This window comes from Pteropus vampyrus, unplaced genomic scaffold (genome assembly GCF_000151845.1).
Source record: "Pteropus vampyrus isolate Shadow unplaced genomic scaffold, Pvam_2.0 Scaffold23, whole genome shotgun sequence".
In the NCBI taxonomy this organism is placed as follows: domain Eukaryota; kingdom Metazoa; phylum Chordata; class Mammalia; order Chiroptera; family Pteropodidae; genus Pteropus; species Pteropus vampyrus.
Window position 1 is genome coordinate 4,769,444 of NW_011888804.1, and position 10,851 is coordinate 4,780,294.

The window sequence follows — 10,851 nt, forward strand, 5'->3', positions numbered from 1 at the left end:
TCTTCTCAAAGTCTTTAGCAACGATTTCAAATAAAAACAGGGCCTGACTCTCCCCTGTGTGTATTCAACGTCTAAATAAAATTTAAAATCATAGAATATTTTGCATTACTTTTGATTTAAAAAAAATATATCGCATTAAAATATTATTTAGCTTGATGACTGAGCTTGTTGGCAGCCCCTTACATTCTGCGGGAGTGAAGCCATGATCCTGGCATGGTGTTGAGCTCAAGTGGCCTTGTTCCTTGCCTTGGGGTGGCCCTGCCTGGGGGTAACCAGCGTTGGTCACTGTTTTCCAGGTAAAATAACCCACTGAAGGTTTCGCCGCCACCCACTCTCACCGCATCTAAATATTTACCACCCTTTCCCACCCTTCAAGGAGCCACAATGGAAGACACAGTCCAAAGTTAGGACATGGTGGCTTGTGGTTAATTAGGAGTCTTGCCAACGGGGACACACTATTTATAATTCCTTCCTTGAGTGGCAGGTCCAAACTTTGAAGCTGCCTTGAGTTTGACTAGTGTTTTTAAAGCAGCTTTAAAATACCCAGAGCCGTTCCCAATGCTCGTCTCCACCGCTGGTTCTTTGAGTTCTTACCTTTATCCCCTTGTAACCTGAGAGAAGCCACCTGCTCCCACCACCACCCCTAGCCCTGTGTGGGCTCCTTGTGGAATCTCTGGGACTGATTCTCTGCCCAGTTTCCAGCAGAAAACAGAGACATCGAGTCTTTTTCTGACTGCGCACACACGATGCTCATTCTCTTTTAGGAGAGATTGTCCTCGCTTGATGCTCAGGGTTTTATTTCACATGTTCCTAAAACCTTCTTAGAAAAGAATAAAATGTCACCCTTGGAAGGGACCTAATGAATAAATGGACGCCATGCCTCTTAACTCTGTTTAGGAGGTAAACGATTAAAGCTTTAAGGGTCAGATGGATCTGGGTTCCAGCTCTGCTGCTGTGGGTCATTAGACAAGTGACTTAACCTCTCTGAGCCTCCGTCGCCTATCTGTCAAATAGAGATAAAAATAGTATCGATCTCATAGGGTTATTCAGACAGTAAATGAGATGAGCACCTGCAAAGTGCTTAGCATAATTCTTAGAACAAAGTAAGTGTTTAATATTCGCTGATGTCAATTATTATCGTGGGGGTCACCTGTACGTCTTTGAGAATCTACAAAACGCTATGAAAGACCCCTCAGAAAAATATACAGCAAATGTTTGCACTCTTTTACATAAAAAAGAATTAAACATGTTTTTAAATGAATCCGGCCAGGCATTTTATATTATTATTATTTTAATTTATGAAAAAGGAAAAATAATAAAAAATATCATATGAGTTACAGTAAAATGACTTAACAGACAACGGGTAGAATAGAGGGGAAGCATTCACTTCCTGTCACACACCAGAGAGGCAGGTCCGCTCGTCCCCGCATCCCGTCTTCCGAGTGACCAGGCTGACATCCGTGGCTTATAGTCTTGCAAAGCCAGGAGTAGCCACGATAAATATGGTTTGCATATTTTGAAATGTCATCGTTGTTTTCTTCTCATGATGGAACTGAGACACGCTCCATGTGTGAATAATGTGAAAAAGAAAGTCTGTCATAATCCAACTCTCGAGATAAGCATTGGTAGATGGGTGTACATCCTTCCAGAATTTGCTCAGTGCGGTTATTACGCGTGTAAGCACGCATACCCGGTTTGGCAGGACATCTACAGAGAGGTGGTTTGTCCTGTAGCGGGAGGACCTTCTGCCTCCCACACACCACACATCAACTTTGCATCCTGGCTCCAAGTCCTTGAGTGACCTTGGACGGTCCTCTTAACATCTCCAGACCTTATTTCCTCGTCTGTAAAATGGAGAAAGTAATAATGATATTTAACCCGAAGAATTATTGAAAACATTAAATGAGCTGAAGCATGTAAAGCCTTTAGCAAAGGGTTTGTCCACCTCCCCACACGGATATGCGGGGCTGGGTAATTCTTTAATGTGGAGGCTGTCCTGTGCCGTGCAGGACACGTGGCAGCACACCTGGTCTCTACTAGAGGCCAATAGCGTGCCCCTCTCCCGCCATTTGTAACAATCAAGTGTCCAGAAATTGTCAAATGTCCCCTGGAGGAGAGGGGGACATGATCTCATCCTTCCCTATCAAGAACCACACAGCCTCACCACAATGCCTGGAACATAATAAGCACTCAATAAGCCTTCCTTCAAATCATCGTCATTATAACAGGGTAGCACGTTTATTGAACGTGCATTCAGTTGCTCGATTAATACAAATCGACGGGTATTTTAACTGGCCATGAAGGAGTCTATACTTTTTTCCTGCTCAGTCTTTTCAGACCAAATACTCCATTTAACCTCAGATGCAAACTTTTCCTTGTAAGAGCTTTTCATCCGTGTAATATTAAAATACTGGTGAAATACTCCATAATGATAAGATTCGGCCTGTTTTACTGGCTCTAACGCCTCCCGAATCTCTCCTTTTTCTCCCCCTCCCCCCACGCAGGTGAGAGACAAGGCTGAGCCCACAATGAGCAAGCTGCTTCTCCCGCTGTATACACCTAATTTCTTGTCTCTTGGTTCGCATCGATCGAGGTGTTTTTCCACGGAGCCCTAGGAAGATGGGATTATGTGTGTGCATGCGTTCACTCACAGGCTGCTTAGGATCGAAACCCCCAGGGATAAATTTGGAAAACAACCGAATTAATCACTTATGATCTGCATTCGGTGCACATTATCATAATATTGATATAATACACACACTGTTCTTTGCTTATTTCTATATTGAGTGAGGCCCTGCAGCAATTTTGAGGAAATTTGAGACTCACGCACCTGGCTAAACGCTCTCTCTCTCTCTCTCTCTCTCTCTAAATAACCCCAGGTCTCCTGGTTTGCAAGGATTGGCCTAAAATGAGTTACAGTTGCCAGAACATTTTTAAGTAGGGAAATAAATTAGAGTGGTAATAATCATAACAATTATATAATAAATGTTAAAAATTGTAAGTTCCCCAGTGTCCTTAATAACTTTATTTTGGTGGTGGCGTTGGGGCGGCAAGGGTGGGGGGATGTGGAAATTCCATCGTAGGTTTCTGGTGACATCATCAGGCTGAAGTGAGAGGACAGGCTCTTAAATTCCAAATGTCACCAAGGTGCCGAATGAGGTGGCACTTTGACTTTCTCAGCTGAGTTTGCTGGGCTTGAATTATTAAAGTCATCGTTTGCAAAATAAATTTAGGACTTCATGAAAGTTTCTGGATTGACCATCTCCTTCTTCTACCTTCTCTCTCTCTCTCTCATTTTCTTTCTTCATAAGGGAACCCAAGGCAACCACAGCTGCACAAATCATCCAGATGCCCCCACTCTCAACAATTCTCCCATCTCCAGCTGGAGACGGAAGAAAAATAGGACCGAGAAAAGGAATGACAGCCGGTCCCCAAACAAGAGACCCTTCCAGGAAGCCCCGATGACTAGAAAGCACGTGAAAATGTCCCCAACGCCCAAACCTGGGTGCTGGGTTATAGGGTTTGATCTGAGATTCCTCCATTCAATACATCGACGGAAGCGGAGGATTCCACCACGTACAAATCAGACACACTTCACGATCATGCCGGCCAACATTTGTATGCCGGACGTCGTGCTGAACTTTGCTCACGCCATCCCACTCCTCCCGCAGGAGGGACTATGATCATTCCATTTTGCGGATGTGGAAACCGAGGTTCAGTGGACGTAAACCACTTGTTCAAGGTTACGACAGCCGTAAGCAGGCGAGATGGGAGGTCCAACCCAAATCCGGGTGACTCCAGAGACCCCGCTCTCATTACCCATGAAACTATGTTCCTAAGACACGCCACAGCCCTTCAGGATGAAAAGATTTTTCAGATCCTAAAGGCAGGCCTGCAAGTCCAATGCAGTAATGCGTAACGTGAACAAATTCTAGCACCGCCGGAATATGAGCTCTAAGGCATTTAGCGCAAACGAGCATCTGAGTGAGTTTTCTCCCCGATGACTTAGAAGACCCTTTACGCCAGAAGTTAGCGCTATGTCTGTTATCAAGCATGAAGACCCAAAGCAGAGCTTATGCTTTGACGGGGTCTCTATTCTCCTTCAGAGTACGGGCGATGGACCATCCCATAAAGTCATCTCCCGTGCTCTGTCCCTCATCTTGTGGGGTCACGTGTTTCTCAGCCTTTGAGGAGCCCCATTGCAGTGGCAGGAAGCCCAGGCTACCGTTGGACAGTCTGGGTGTGAAAGCCGACTTCGCCTCTAACCAGTGCTGTGACGCCACCTCGCTGAACCTCAGTGTACCCACCTATGAGTGGAAAGAATGGTCACAGCCAGGGTCACTGCTAGCCCATGCTGTGCCTTTGCAAAATTAGAAAAAGGCCCGCCTTCCTCAAGCCATCGTACTTCCATGTTGGAAATTTGTCATAATATCCTAATGTCATTAAAACGAGACACTCTACTGCCATCTGCTGGAAAGCTGTTATAATAAATATACACACGCAATGTGCAAAGGCAAGGTTGTGAATGACAGCCCCTTTGTGCAGTGCATGGCCTGCGCAACTGTACAGGGTTGCCCAATAATTACTCACTGGATTGTTGGGAAGAGAAAATTTGATATTGCCTGCCAAGTGTTTGCTTAGCACTTTGGTAGACACGGCCCACAGGTCCTCAGCAAACGCTCGCTGCTCTGTTGAGCGCTGGCTCAAACAGGTTGGATGATGCTGTCTCTTCTGGCTTGTACTAGTCACTGAGAAATTTCACGTAGCATCTAGTTTGGAGGATGGAGGATGGTGTCTCCCAGTCCATCTCGGCCCATCTCTCAGCACTTATCCACGCTTCCACGCTTCCGGCGACTCTGGCTGACCTGGACAGCAACTCCCCGCTCCTGAACCAGTCTCCTCTCTTGCCTCCTGGCCAGGAGGAAGGACTGAAATCCCTTTCTGAGGCTCGTTCCTAAAACTATCTGGTGTGTCCTTGATGCTTTGAATCTCGGAGGCTCCCTGGACAGCCTCGCCCTTAGAATGGGTTAAGAACGTGGTGTCTGGAGTCCAGCAAAAGCTGGGTTTGAATCCCAACTTTTCCATTTACTAGCTGTGTGACCTTGGGGGAGTAACTCAGCCTTGCTGTGCTTCAGTTTCTTCACAGATGAGAAGGCAAGACTTACTAATTTATCGATCACACAGAGGCACGCAGTGAAGACAAAAGAAGAAAATGTGATTCAGGCACTTAAGAGCAAGTGTTCTAGGCATCGGGTTGCTATTGTCATTAGCAACTGGGGAAAATATTTCCACATTTTTTTATAGGTCGTCCGTTTCCAACTGTCCCTCTGATCTCTGAGGACCTCGTTTTTTTTTGAACCAAAAGTTAGAACCCCAAATCTTACGGACCTCCAGAAAAAAAAAAAAAATACCTTCCCCGAGTGGCTTATATGAAAAGCTAAAAGTCTCATCACGTGTACTTCTTCGCTTAAGGCATCACATAAAATCAGATGTCCCCAGCTTCCGTGGGACACGGACTCGCTTCACTCAGGAAGTGCTTTTAACTTCACAGCTGTTTCTTCTTCAACAACAAATACTCTAGAGATATGAACGGCTGCCGATGGGAACCAACCGGCATGGTTTACGGTTTTCTCTCTATGATGCTCACGCCACTGTCCCCATTCCTCTCATCATTGCGTCCTTTTTTCCCGGAATTTTAGGCAGGATCACGACATGTTCCCTTCCCAGTTTCTCCTCTTCTGTTTTCTGTCTTCTCCATCCCCCCATCCGTGGCTCCAGACTTCCAGAGGCTTCTCTCTCAGCCTGAGAGGATCTGTGGCTTATTGAGACGCCTCTGGTACACAGAGTACATGCCTAGGTTGTTACTGGCTAAAACACAGCTGTTTTTGGATGATGGTTTAGTTCATTCTGGGGGACATGGGCAGGGGCGGAGAAGGCCGGTCTCTATGCAGATGGCCCAGAAATGCTGCTCAGAGGCAGCTTCTGCCACCTCCCTTGGCTGTGTGATTTTGAGCAAGTGGCCTCACCTCTCTGAATTCACCAGCACTTCTGTCGTTCTCAAATGTCCTTCTATGCAAATGTCCTCCTATGCAAATGCAGCAAAATTTACACAAACATGGTCTGCTCGAGAACCGGATCCTTGGAGAAACTCACCTGGTCTCTGAAGTCTGCCTTTCGGCTGCCGTGTGACCTTAAACGAATTACTTCCCCTCGCTGGGCCTCAGTTTCTTCATTTGCAGAATGGGATAAAAGACAGTTCCTGTCTCCTGGACTTGTTGTGAGGATTAAAAGAGATAATGCTTTAAAAGTGCTTGGCAAAGTGTCTGACCTGGGGTGAACACTCCATAAATCTTAGCCATTATTATACGCCTTTTAATAAAATAGAGGCTTTCTGGGGATTAAAAAAAAAGAAGGGGAAAAAAAAAAAACCCCACGAATGAGCCAAAAAGCATTTTGGAAAACTGCTTTATTTAACATGTTCTCGATGTATCTGGCTGGTCTTTTCCATTAAAAAAAAAGAAAAAGAAAAATTCCCCAAGGAGGCCTCAGCCTCTGCACAGCACAGCCCGCCCCAGGCCACACAGTAAGCTCGATCGAGCTCCCAGGAACGAAACCCAGGCCTCTGACCCCACGTCAGATGGCCGAGGCTCCCTGCTCTCAATCACAGCCAGAGATGTCACAGCGAACAGTGCCACATCCTGGGGAGGGGGGGTGGTGGAAATGAGATTTCTCTCTTGCCTTGATCTGACCTAGTCAGAAAACAACTTCAGCACCCTCAACATCTCCCCATCCCCTTCTTCCCTTCCACTCCCGGGTGCCCAGGCCTCTCTCTGCAGTGCGGCCACCCCCACATGCTCTCCAGCCAAGGCAGGGAACCAAACGAGGCTCCCAGTACAACAGTTAAGGTGAGGGCAGAAAACTCAGGAATCCAGGCTGATAATATTTTGATGCCATATATTAAAAAACAATCAAAATGAATGCAAAAAAAAAAAAAAAGAAGTCCACGATGAACAAAATGTCAACATTTAAAATAAAGAAAGAATCCCTCTCTCACCTGCAGCTCAAAACCTGCAATGTAGCGGAAGGGATTGAGATTCGGTTCGCCCCCACCCCCTTAGCCTCAGCCCCTTGAATTTCCTGTAAGGGCCACAGCCATAAATTTCCACCTTCCCTGCCTGCTGCGCCCCCCTTCCGCACAGAGGTGAGCTGGGGTGAACAGCACAGAGGCTGTTTGGAAGGCTGAAGAGGACTTGGGTGGGACATTCCAACTTTCCATCTCGTGTTTGAACTCCATCTAGGCTCCTCTCTTTAATAAAACAGGAATTAGGTCTCAGCTCCAAGAGTCGCTTTCTGTCTTCCAGTTTATGACCTTGGCCACCTTGCAGCCCTTTAAAGTTGCCGGACTGGCTTCTTCAAATACCTGAGGTCGCAGAAGCAGGTAGAAAACAGATTTGGGAGCTTCCTGCGGCGAAGTGGGCGGGCAAGTTCAACGGCCGGCGCCCCCACCCTCACCCCCACCCCCACTCCCACCCCAAGCCGTCTGGGTGCAGAGCCCTCGCTCGCCAAAAAACGCTAAACCTTTTCTTTGATCCCCCTCTTTCTGGGGGGTGGGAGGGGGAGAAGATGGGGGGAGGGGCGGAAAGGGGGAAAGAGCGGGGAAATGAGGTGCCGAAGCAAAGCTTTTCTGCTCTCCTGCCTCTGGCTCCAGCTCCGCCCTCGCCCAAGGGGGAGGACTTTGAATTCCAGAGCCGGAATCCTTCCCCCCTTTTGAAATTGATCGATTTTATCCGGGAGCTTCAAATCGAAACCAGGAGAGGGGGCTTTGAAATGTCAAAGAAAAGTCGCAAAAGGAAAAAGGAGGTGGGAGGAGGAGGGGGAGGAAGGGGAGATAAAAAAAATAATAATAAGAGGGGTGGGCAGACCGAGGTTTTCTTCTGAAAACCTACCTTTGTGACGATTTGTAACCTTTTCACTCTTTCAGCAGTGGTTGGTGGGGTCCTTGGAACTCTTCGGAAATCGGATGAGAACTGTGGACCCTCTCCTCGGAGGAAAAAAAAAAAAAAAAAGCCCTTTCGGGACGTGCAATGTTTGCAAACAATTGCTGGAGGCCGAGTGGAGCCGTTTTTTGCAAAACCCTCAGCTCGGCCATTTGCATTGGAAGTGAACCGTCCCCAACCTAAATTCTGGACAAGTCATGTTTGCCTGGAGTAATCTTGACCTAACTTTTAAAATTATTTGGAGTGGGGAAAAAAAAAAAAAAATCCAGCCACGTTGGAAAAGACAAGAGCTGGTAGGCACGACTTCTAGTGGGGGGGACTCGGGTGTGGCCCCAGACTCGAGCTTGAAAACCTGGGTGCGTTGGAAGCTCCACCCGCGCACTGTTTCCAGCGAGGCCACCTCCTCACGCTGGGGACGCCCGCCGCCCCAGACTTTTCCTTCTGGTCCCCAAGACCCACATTCCCGCAGCGGGGTTAGGGGGCAGGGGGCTTCTTAACTGGGCTATCTCCCTCCCCTTCCCTTTAGGATAAGGCATCAAATCGGGAAGGACCCTGGCCGGGGCCCAAAGGTACCTACCTCTTTTAGGTGACCGTCACCATGGGAGGCCACGAAAACACAAATTTTGTCCGTTGCGAGAGCTTCTTGAGGAGGACACTGGGGCCCAAAGATTGAAATATGTGTTTTAGGAGTCACAACAAACCTAGTTCCAATGGTTGTTTTGAGGACCTCCAGATGGTGAAGCACCCCCAAGGCCTGGCAGGAGAAAGTGGGTGCCCGGTTTAGCCTGTGCAGGGCCAAGCTCGCTCCGTCCCTCCCCCCTCCAGCAGCCCAGAGCTGGAGCTGCAGGAGAGAGAGAGGCAAAATGGGCACAGAAGGTTCTAGAGTCGCTGAGAACAGCTGCCCCAAAAGGCCAGTTTGGCGGGGAGAGACATTGAGAGGTTTATCGGCTTAGGGCAGATGGAAGGTGCATCAGAGATAAAGGTGCATCAGAGGGAAGGTGCATCAGAGATAGAGGTAACAGAGAGGGACGAGCATCGAGCGAAGGCACGGAGAGGAAGAGATGCAGAGAGGACAGGCACCGTGCAGCAGCGAGGCAGAAGCTGTTAGCAGCAGAGGGAGAGTCGCTGAGAAATGCTGAGAAAGACCCGCAGGTTGAGAAGACAGCATCCTCCTGGGCCACCCAGCTGTCACATGGACCCTGAGCTAAGGGAGTGGCTAAGCCAGAGCTAGAACGACTGAGTCTCCTGGACCAACACCTCCGATGTCCCTTCTAGTTCTTTGGACGTAGGGGACCTGAGTTCCTCCCCAGCTCCCAGGAGATTTACAGGATGAAAGTCCAATAGGATGGGGTCAGGAAAGCCACTTGTTCCTGGAAGCTATTACAGTGGGTGGACTTCTTTCCTTTGCGCTCCTGACCCCAAACACCCACCTCTGCCTCTGAGCTGTACCTCCCGGACAGAGAAAAGCAAAACAAACAAAACAAAACAAACAAAACAAACAAAGACGATAGGTTGTAACAGCCGGGCAGACCCCTCCCTAACACCATGGACTCCACCGCAAGCGTACAAATCGAGGTCCGTGCACCCTGAGAAGTTCAGAGTTGTAAATCAAGCTGGCACAGTGTTAATGAAACGTGTTCTATCATCCGACACACTGACGAGTATTATCTTTCTAAAAACCTGGGAAGCTTGAGTTGGACTTGAGTTCTGTCCCCAAATCTGGTAGAATTGCTGACACCCAGCCTTCCCTTTATCCCCCACCTCAGTCCGTCTTTACCAAGACCGACTCCGTGCACAGGAGTGGACACCTCAGCCTGCAAGTCCAAGCCACGTCCACATCCCCTCCAGAATGAGCTGCCCCTTGGCCGTCCCCCAGGCCTGGGGCTGGGGACCGGGGGCCGGGGGGTGGGAGTGGGCGCAGATTGATCCTCCAGTGATGGATCCAGGGAAGAGGACCACACAGGATCTGGGGCCATGGGAGTGAACGTCTCAGTTTCCGGGTACCCTAAACATGGGGTACCTATGGTAGGAGCATGTGGCTTCTGTCCTGCAAGCCCCCGGCCTGATGGGAGGGGCACACTCAGGAGACAAGCAGAACAGAGCCGCTAAAGCAGAGAGACCCTCTTGCGTGGGACCGAGAGTATCACTTTCCTGGTATGGCCGGACCCCACCATCCTGCCCCGCTCCCCAGAGCCCCTCACTGTCTGCAGATCCTGCCGTGGGTGCTTTCCGACCCACACAGCTTATCCACTCTCTGAGGCCCCAGCCACGCTCAACTCCTGCCACGGCAGACGTTTCCTCTGCGAGCAAATTCTGCAAGAAACTCAATCTGCTGTGTACAGAATTATGGGTTGTTCTTGGCTCCGGCCTCGCCTCGCCCTCGGTGCAAACACAGACATCCACACAGAGCGGAGCGGGCTTTGCAGCAGCGCCATGGGGTCTGGGGCTATGCCGGGGAGACCGACCTCGCGTTTCTCCCTCTCTGGGGCTGGAACCCTCCCAGCACCGAGGAGGAAAAAACAAAGGCATTCAGGAGCAGACTGGGAGGGAAACCCGCTTCCCCCCAAAGATTCGGCTAGCTGTGCACCTCTGCGAAGGCCTCTCTGCCTCCCTCCCCAGATCAGAGGACAGCTGGGATTTGGGAGGTGGCGTCTGCATGTGCTAGAACCTGTCTGAGGCCGCCCTGACATGGTCCACAATACTGCGTGTGTCTATACCTCTCTAGATGTCTGTGTGTCTGTGCATTTGGGGCAAGGGCCCCAACTCTCCTCAGATCATCTATGATGTCTATGACCCCGAAAGGGGTTTGGACTCCTGGGCTAGGAGGTCAAGGCTTTTCAAGGACAAGCGGGGC